A 9,602-nucleotide genomic window follows, 5' to 3' on the forward strand; every position below is an offset into this window, starting at 1 on the left:
CTAATACATGTATTTCAAGGAAAGCACCAATGTGCCATATAATTTCTTGCATTAAAGTGCTAATCTTGTCTTCCATCCAGATCATTTGGAGAGGTATTATATAACCATTATTGACATTTAGTAGCCCAAAAACAACTTGTTGAAATTGGATGCCCGATGACCACTGATGGAATATGTCAAGCTAGGCCCTTAAATCATTAGGGATTGTAACAAACCACCACACTCCACAACCCACGTCAGTTGTAACCCACTTTGTGGCAGCACTCACCTGGCACCTGGCCTCTATCAAGGTAGCGCCTTCCACCTCATGGATGGCCTGTAAATTGTTTAAGTCCTTCAAAGGGAGAGTCAATCTTTGAAAATATAGTTGTTGGGCTATAAATGGAGAGCCTGTAAATGTAATCACAGGTTTTTCTTGTAAATCAAATGGGGCTGAAAGCTGTAAATGATTTATAGCCTGTAAGAATGATTTACAGGCATTTTTTTAGCATCCAAATCCGGATTGTAAATCATTTACAGTTAGCCCCATTTACAGGCATACGAATGACCCCTACTCGCAATTTGCTCAATTCACTCTATAGAACTGGTTATTTCAATTCAATTCAGAAGTGCATCCAAATGCAGCTGAAATTAGCCAATGAAATGAGTATAGAATTGCCATAAAGATCAATTGGCTTTTATAAAGCCAAAAAACCCCTTAGCATGGAATCAGGATTTCATAATTTCATGAGAAAGAGAGAGAGCAGAAAAATGATTTCCATCCACTGGAAATGGCATTAAAGAATGAAAGTCCAATCGGCACTATGGAAACCACACAATATCAGCCATTCACCAAACAATTCAAAGAAGTAGTCACTGATTTGGAATTTCAAAAGCCAAGGAATGTATCATCATAAGAAGCTTAGTAGTGTAATAAAGAAATCAAAGCAAGTCACTTCTAACTAACTAAACAGAGACTCATCTGTTTTAATGTGGGACCCACAGAGGATCTCTTACCTTCTTCTTCCTGTGGTAAGGCCTCGCCTGATTTAAGGGTGTGTTAGGTTTCATCAATTTCATGATATTTAGGGCCTGTTCGAATGCTTGTAACTTTTCTAAAATGTAAGTAAGTTACAGGAGACTTTGTTACAGTTGGCATTTGCGGGAGGAAAGTCACAGGTGACTTTCTCTTAACCTTTAACTAAGTTACAGGAGAGAGCCGAAAACCTTACAAACGCTGGAGTCATTTTTCAAGTTACCTGTAACTAAGTTACAGGTAACAGTTGAAATTTTTGAAATGAAAATCGTCGGGAAGAATCGCACATGCATTGAAAAAGCGTACCTACCTTCTCAGACAGAGGGAAGGCTGAAGGGCCATTGAAGGCTATAAGCGGCCATTGAAGGCGAGGCTATAAGAGGTCATTGAAGTCTATCAGGCTACATGCGGGCGCAATGAGGCTGACATTGGGGAGAAACGGAGCTTTGTATTGAAGAAGGTTGGTGGCCATTGTTGTATAAATAGACATCCATCCCTTTCCAATGTCTTCATCTCCCTCTCCCCTCCATTTCCCTCTCCCAAGTCTCCTTCTCCCTCTCTCAGTCGACTTCTCCCTCTCCCATTGAGCTTCCACAAGGTACAAAACCCGTTTTCTCTCTTCTGCATTTTCCTTTATTTATTTATTTTTTTCCTTGTACGTTGACGGAGGCAGTTGGGTGAAGTGGCGTGGTTAATGCAAATGATCTATGGGGCCCACCATATTGTATTTGTTTTATCCATGCCGTCCATCCATTCTTTTAGATCATTTTAGGGCTTGATTCCAAAAACGAGGGATATCTAAATCTCAGGTAGACCACACCACCGAAAATAATAATGATTAAAAGTCCACCATTAAAAAACTAGTAGGGCCCACTGTAATGTTTGTTTCACATCCAAGCTGTTGATTAGGTCCACCTCAGGTACGGTTCCTTAGTTGGACCACACCACCGAAAATAATAATGTTACCTCAAGTTTTTTTTTTTTTTAAATGAATATGTGTAGAAAGTATATAAACAAAGAGGAATTATATGATGCTGACCCACTGATGTACACCGTATCCTCAAGATTTCAGTTTGCACTTTGTAAAATTTTGGGGCACATGTTACAGTAATCCAAATCCAAAACTATGTTCTAAAGTGATTATCTGTGGATGGACCTGACAGAAAAACTCTCAAATTCTACCAATTTGGGAATTTGTTTTAGTGCTAGAAATGGACCATTGCTGTATTTCATTTTGTAACTGTCTATTTGCACGTCATAAACTAAATAATTAGAGATGTCCTATTGAGGAGATATTAGAAGCATTATCAATCCATGGTGGGGACAACGAGGCAAACAGTCTGAATTTCTGAACCATGGGCCCCACTCCAACAAACCGAAGGCCCATACATATCCTTGGGTTGAGGATCATAAAATTCTATATAAACAAGCATCTTACTGATTGAATAAGAACCAATGCATATATTTCAGGAAAGCACCAATGTGCCATACAATTTCTTGCATTAAAGTGCTAATCTTGTCTTCTGTCCAGATCATTTGGAAAGGTATTATATAACCGTTACTGACATTTAGTAGCCCAAAAGCAACTTGTTGAAATTGGATGCCCGATGACAACTAATGGAACACGTCAAGCTAGGCCCTTAAATCATTAGGGATTGTAACAAACCACCACACTCCACAACCCACGTCAGTTGTAACCCACTTTGTGGCAGCACTCACCTGGCACCTGGCCTCTATTAAGGTAGCGCCTTCCACCTCATGGATAGCCTGTAAATTGTTTAAGTCCTGTAAAGGGAGAGCCAATCTTTGAAAATATAGCTGTTGGGCCATAAATGGAGAGCCTGTAAATGTAATCACAGGTTTTTGCCTGTAAATCAAATGGGGCTGAAATCTGTAAATGATTTACAGCTTGTAAGAATGATTTATAGGCATTTTTTTAGCATCCAAATCCAGACTGTAAATCATTTACAATTAGCCCCATTTACAGGCATATAAATGACCCCTAATCAAAATTTGCCCAATTCACTCTATTGAACTAGTTATTTCAGTTCAATTCAGAAGTGCATCCAAACGCAGCCGAAATCAGCCAATGAAAGAACGAGTATAGAATTGCCATAAAGATCAATTGGCTTTTATAAAGTCAAAAAACCCCTTAGCATGGAGTCGGGATTTCATAATTTCCTGATAGAGAGAGAGAGAGAGAGAGAGAGAGAGAGAGTAGAAAAATGATTTCCATCCACTAATGGCATTAAAGCATGAAAGTCCAATCGGCACTACGGAAACCACACAATATCAGCCATTCACCAAACAATTCAAAGAAGTAGTCACTCATTTGGAATATCAAAAGCCAAGGAATGTATCATCATAAGAAGCTTAGTAGTGTAACAGAGAAATCAAAGCCAGTCACTTGTAACTAACTAAATAGAGACTCATCTGTTTTAATGTGGGGCCCTCATAGGATCTCTTGCCTTCTTCTTCCTGTAGTGAGGCCTCGCCTGCTTTTAGGGTGTGTTTGGTTGCACCAATTTCATGATATTTAGAAATAATTTAAAAATAAAAATAAAAATTGCATACCAAGATATCAGCAGAAGATTACAGAGTGAGGAAACAAACAGTGGTTGACGAAGCAGGCAGGCTGAATCTTCTGTCATCAAGGCTGCTCATCTGGAGGGGCCAAAACGGATGGGTCATGCCCCCGGAAATGAGAAATGAGTCGATTTTCTTCCCATAGAGTGTGGACTGTTGACTACACCCCCCAATCGTATGCAACCAGTGGGTAACTTAAAATCAGCAGCCGGCAAAGAAGAATCCCAAAGCATTGCCAATCTAAAGTGGGTTGCAGTGTATGAACGGGTAGGATCGCCGAGCTTTGGCTTATACACGTCGAGCAGATAGCCTAACTGAAAGAAGATGTTTTGCTCGACCAAGAATCCCGGAATAAAAGAAATGAGAGAGAGAGAGAGAGAGAGAGAGAGAGAGGGAAGGAGGTATTGTTGGCCAGAAAAGAACGACCCAAAAAAATAGGGTGTTGTGGGTGCACTCAAACGTGCATGGGAGCGGATTAGCTATTACCTAGCATTTTAGTTACGGTTGTCAATGGGCCGGGCTCGAGCCTACCAAAATCTAAAATTTGAATAGGCCCAGTCAACGGCCCCGCCTTTAACAGTTCAAATTCTGGGCTGAGGTAAACCCCAAGCCCACCTCTGAGGGCAACACCACCTAATACGCAACCTCACCCTTTTGGCCGGGAGTTGATTCATGCTGGACGCGGATTGCATGTGACACCCTGTGAGGAAGTTTCTATGGTCAGAAGTTAAGTGGGCCCACACTGATGTTTGTGAGAATTCCACCCTGTTCATCCATTTTGCTGAATCATTTTGGGACATGAGCTAAAAAATGAGGTAAATCCAAAACTCAAGTGGGTCACACGTCAGGAAACAATGAGGATTGAATGTCCACCATTGAAACATTGATGGAGCTACATAAGTTTTCGATTGGGCTGATATATATATATATATATATATATATATATATATATATATATATATATATATATATATATATATATATATATATATATATTCAGTTCATCCTGGTAGGAATGACCTTATGAACTGATTGGATGGCAGATCAACATCACGATGGACCCCAAGGAGGTTTCAATAGTAGGCATTTTCCTGCCCACTTTTTCTCTCTTGTAGCCTACCTGACTTTTGGATCAGTGTCATTTTGGGGCTGATGTCATAACATGAGTTGGAAAAAATGGATGTACGGGGTGGATTTCTCTTTAACATCACAATAGGCACCCCTTGGCTTCTAACCACGGGAACTTCCAACTGCCTACTAATATTTGGCACAGTATGATGGTTCATGCATGGGCATGGAAGGGGATTCCCCCCCCGGATGGACTCAAATCCAGTTAAGGGCTCTCGGTGGCCTAGCGTAATGCATGGGTTTTAGCCATGTTGCCCATCCATTTTTTCATGTCATTTTAGGTATGAGCTTAGAAATGAGGCGGATTCAAGGCTCAAGTGAATCTATGATGCCATCCCATAAGTGGGCGCGTGTGCTTCCAAAAATGCATCTCATATCATCTGTGACTTGATTTTGGATAGCTATGGTACTGTTAATTCATAATGGTGCATTTAAAAGACTTAAAAGTTGCCAATAGCCCATAAAAGCCTAGAATTTATGGTCCACTAGACCCATAGAATCGCCTTAAGTTGGGGAATTAGCTAGATACTCTAAACTAAGATGACTCTTATATAAAATCTATGATCAAGGATTCTAGGTGAGGACCTTGTTGATGGATAAAGAAGGGGTTAGGCACCCATGTTGCCCATATTTGCATACAATCTCTACTTTACACGATTAAGTTTTTATTTTTTATTTTTAAAAATATTGAGGTTCCAAAAGGTGTTATATTAACTTACTAGCTAGTTGTTAACAATGTCAAAAATCAACAATAAGCCACTCCTTACCCAAACTAATATAAAAGGAGATCGTGGTATCTGACCAAGTTAGATTCAAGAATATAGTGGCTACAAAAGAAAAGGAAATAAGAACAAATACAATATGTTAATGATCAAATAAAAATAAGAATGTTTAGACAAAGACTTGACTTCTAATACACCAAGACTTGAAAGTTTGACAAAGAATAGAGCATACAATTGAGAGTTATGCAAACTATAAGCAAATAGTGTTTGAGAGGGATGATATGCAAATGTAAAGGCATGAAATAAAATAAATGGTCGAATTGCTGCCCATGTACATGGAGATGTGGGAGGAGAAAAGAAGAGATACGACACTCTTCATAAAAGGAGATGATCAGAGATACCAAATTCCAACCCTACTCCGTCGATCCTAAATTGTAAAGATGGCTTGGACGCTAGAATAGACTAGGTTGGAAGGTTTGGATGGATGTTGCTCACTTTCACTCTTTTTTCTACTATACTCTTGCTCTACCCTCACTTTCACTCTAACTCTCTAATATCTTCTTGTAATTCTCCTCGTGTTGTTGTTGTTGTATATCTCTTTCAACAAAAGGTGAGCCTCTATTTATAGAAGTTTGCTTGATTTTCTGATAATTAGTAGTAATTTGGAGAACAAATATACCATGTGAAATGATCTAATCGGCCAGGAGACACGTGTCATCAAGAATTTGCTTTGATAAGTGGTAAAATAATTAGTTTCACCTCTTAAGGGAGGTAGCGGTAATATTATTACCACTTGGCCACTGATTTCTCTTTACAACCATCTTAGGAAATCTTGGGAGAGATATTGGGATCTTTTTAGATTTGCAAAGGTTTGGGTGGCAATATTATTGCTGCCTCAACACAGTTTTTACATTTTTGAGCTCAACGACTCTTAAGGTGACTCTATGTGCACTTAGGCTTGTTGAAACGGCCTTGGGCGGCAATATCATTGCCGCTAATGTGTACTTTTGCCCATGCAGTGACTTACGCCAATCCAGTGATGATTTGTAGTGTCCTCAAGTTGTCAAATATCCTTGGGTGGCAATATCTTCACCCCCAGGTGGGGTTTACCTCATAAAATTTTACATAGAATCCAGTGGCTAGCTCATTTTATCCAGGTCGTCCATCGATTTTGCTAGCTAGCTCATTTTAAGGTATGAGCATAATATTGAAGTGCATCCAACGCTCAAGTGGCCTATACCACTGGAAAATGTAAGGATTGAATGCCCACCGTTCAAAACTTCTAAGAGCCACAAAAGCTTTTGAATTAAGCTGATATGTGTTTTCACCAAGGTCCTTGTGGCCTTATGAATGCGTTGGATTACATATAAACATAACTGTCCTAAGAAGGTTTCCGCAGCAGACCTTATCATCCTCATTGGTTTCCAGCGGTGTAGTCCTCCTGAACTTTGGACTCGTGTCCTAAAGTGAGCTGGCAAAATGGATAGCAACCCCGATAATATATATATATATATATATATAGAGAGAGAGAGAGAGAGAGAGAGAGAGAGAGAGCTCACAGACTCCTGATACCATGTAGTCCCTTATCGCTGGGGTCACCACGCAATCTGCAATATTATGAGATTCGGATGGAAAGTGGGTGGTGAGCACATCTGGTGAAATGATGGGGTGAGATTTGACTGTGGGGGCGCTCAATGATCACACATTAACTTTCTTGCACCCCTTTGCATGCAAATTAATTAATACTCTGGCAAAGAACGATGGTTGATGCACAGGCACATAAAAATGAGGTATAATAGTATGGCGATTCGCGCTTAGCAGGGACATGCAACAAGAAGCTCCGTGAGGCCAATATTGATGTGTGCGCATGCCATCTGCTCAGTCCATCTAGCTCATATCAGGACACGAGTAGAAAACCAGGTTCATACAAAATTCAAGTGGGCCACAGCAGAGGAATAATGGAAATGGGGACGCGCACCATTAGAAACTCTGTGTGGCCTATATCATTAAGGTAAGCACATCTAGGATGACCCGAGAAAAAATTCAAATATCAACTGGTCCAAAACTTTGGTGGGCCCAGGTAAGTTTTAAGTGTGCACCCCATGCCCCGTTTCATGTGGTGTGGGCCACTTAGGCTATTGGGCTACGTTTTGTCTTCGTCACTCAGTCCAAGGTGTCTCTGACTAACCATCTAGGCCCATGCTCTAAATAATGCCTGTTGGGCTTCCTAACCATCTAGGGCCATGTCTATAGGGTTCATGTTCTAACCATCCAGGTCCATGGCTGTACCAGCCCGCTACCCCAATATCCAGATCTGGGTCGTTTACCTTGACTTTATATGTATCAAGGCATACCCGACCCTTTCAGATGTTGGACCTACATCTTCTGTTCAGGCCTTAGTCACAACCTTAAGGTCAAGCTTTGCCCAAAGATGGATGGGATAGGCCCACCTTAAAACGGACGGATCAGAAAAGGCCCGACGGAGGCCCGATCGGAAGCGGAGGTGCTCCGGACTGTCAGAACTTAAAATGGACGTATCACGCAAACTGGAATGAGCTATCGAAAGTACCATATATAATTTTGGGGTAGGACGAGCTACTTTTTCCGCCCAACCCGGCGCCGAATATGCGAAATACCCGGATGGAAGTTGCGTGCGAGGATGTTCCTGTTGGCCAAAGGCAGGTGAGGCAACCATGATGTTTGTGAGAAATTTATCCTGTCCATCTGTTTGGCAGCTATGTTAAGAGATAAGCCCGAAAATCAGATAGATCCAAAAGTCAAAGTGTGTTGCATGATTGGAAACAGTGGGGATTGAACACCCACCATTGAAACATCTGTACGGCCCAAAATTTTGAATCAGGATGATATTTTTGCGTTTTCAGTTCATCGCAGGAGTATTGAACTTTTTTTTTTTTTTTTTTTAACAAATAGATCATATCCATGCTTTCACATCTGCATGCTGTAGCACAACAAACGTGGGACCAGCCGATAATATCCCATCTATTAAAGTGCATGTGATATCTAACCCTTCTTTTCCTTTCTTTTTCTTTTTTTTTTTTTTTTTTTTTGCATTTGGAAAACATGTGTAAGTAAATCTTGCCATGCACATAGTTGCATTTGGAAGTTTTATCATTCTCATGACCTATCTGGTCCGTCCATCAAATCTAATCAATTTTCATTTAGTACTATGCAAAAATACAATAATCAGGTGGTCCTAAACATCTGTAGCTGGACTTATCTTTTAAGAAATAATTTTGTCCATTATTCCTAGACACTGACTGGACAGGATGGATTATCTGATTAGTATGATTTTTTTTATTTTTTTTTTCATGACTGCCCATGAAGAGCAGACTGGACCTAATGGACCGTCCAGATAGGTGATGTGGATGCAAACAAGTACACTCAACCTGCTAAATCATTACCTTCCTTTGAATATAGTGTTGGATTTGTGGGCCACCCATGGCATGACTTTTTGTGGTCTATTCATTTCCGGTCTTTGTGACCTTATCAACAGGTTGGATGGCAAATAAACATTCCTGTGGCCTCCATGATTTTTTATTTTTTTTTAATGGTGGGGATTCAGTCACTACTGTTTCCTGTGGTATGGTCGGCCTAAGATATGGATCTGCAATATTTTTGGGATCATGCCATAAAATGAGCTTTCAAAATGGATGGACGGTATGGATGTAAGGCACATGAATCACAGTGGGACCCACGGTTAGGGATTCACCGACCTAGGTGGATCCTACCCAAACCGTGCCCTTAATGCATACCCTCCAACGGTGGGCCATATGGTTGATGGAACATAATAAAAGTCATTTAGATGGAAAACTTTCAGCATCCTATTATTAGAATTTTCCGTTTTGTATTCAGATCATTAAGTTTTTTCTTCTTCACCCCAAATTCCATAGCCACAAATCAATAGCTAATTAAGATTAGGTCTTTCTCCATTTGCTTTTCTACCAAGGTTTTATATACTTGGGGCCCACAGGATGAGAGGTCAAGGATCACTAACCTACAACCATGTGTACTGGAGCTGATGGTTGGGTGGCAATGAACCATGAGAGGTTGCTGCAAGGGGATGGAGGTTGGCCTCTTCACCTCTTGGCATCAGCCAATTAGACTTTGTTAGATTCTATCGTCTACTTAAT

At 40.5% G+C, this 9,602-nt stretch overlaps 1 long non-coding RNA gene across 4 annotated transcripts; it reads right to left on the reverse strand.

Moving 5' to 3' along the window:
- Positions 1-2,430: 2,430 nt before the first annotated feature.
- Positions 2,431-4,496, reverse strand: LOC131252581 (uncharacterized). 4 transcript variants are annotated; one of them, XR_009174558.1, is made up of 2 exons: positions 3,629-4,496; positions 2,431-3,510 (listed from the first exon to the last, which is right to left on the reverse strand). It is a non-coding gene; the product is annotated as an uncharacterized LOC131252581 (long non-coding RNA). The 4 variants fall into 4 exon arrangements; XR_009174557.1 differs by having other exon boundaries at positions 3,612-4,496; XR_009174559.1 differs by having other exon boundaries at positions 2,431-3,493; positions 3,590-4,496.
- Between the last annotated feature and the right edge of the window lie 5,106 nt (positions 4,497-9,602).

This window comes from Magnolia sinica, chromosome 8 (genome assembly GCF_029962835.1).
Source record: "Magnolia sinica isolate HGM2019 chromosome 8, MsV1, whole genome shotgun sequence".
Taxonomy (NCBI): domain Eukaryota; kingdom Viridiplantae; phylum Streptophyta; class Magnoliopsida; order Magnoliales; family Magnoliaceae; genus Magnolia; species Magnolia sinica.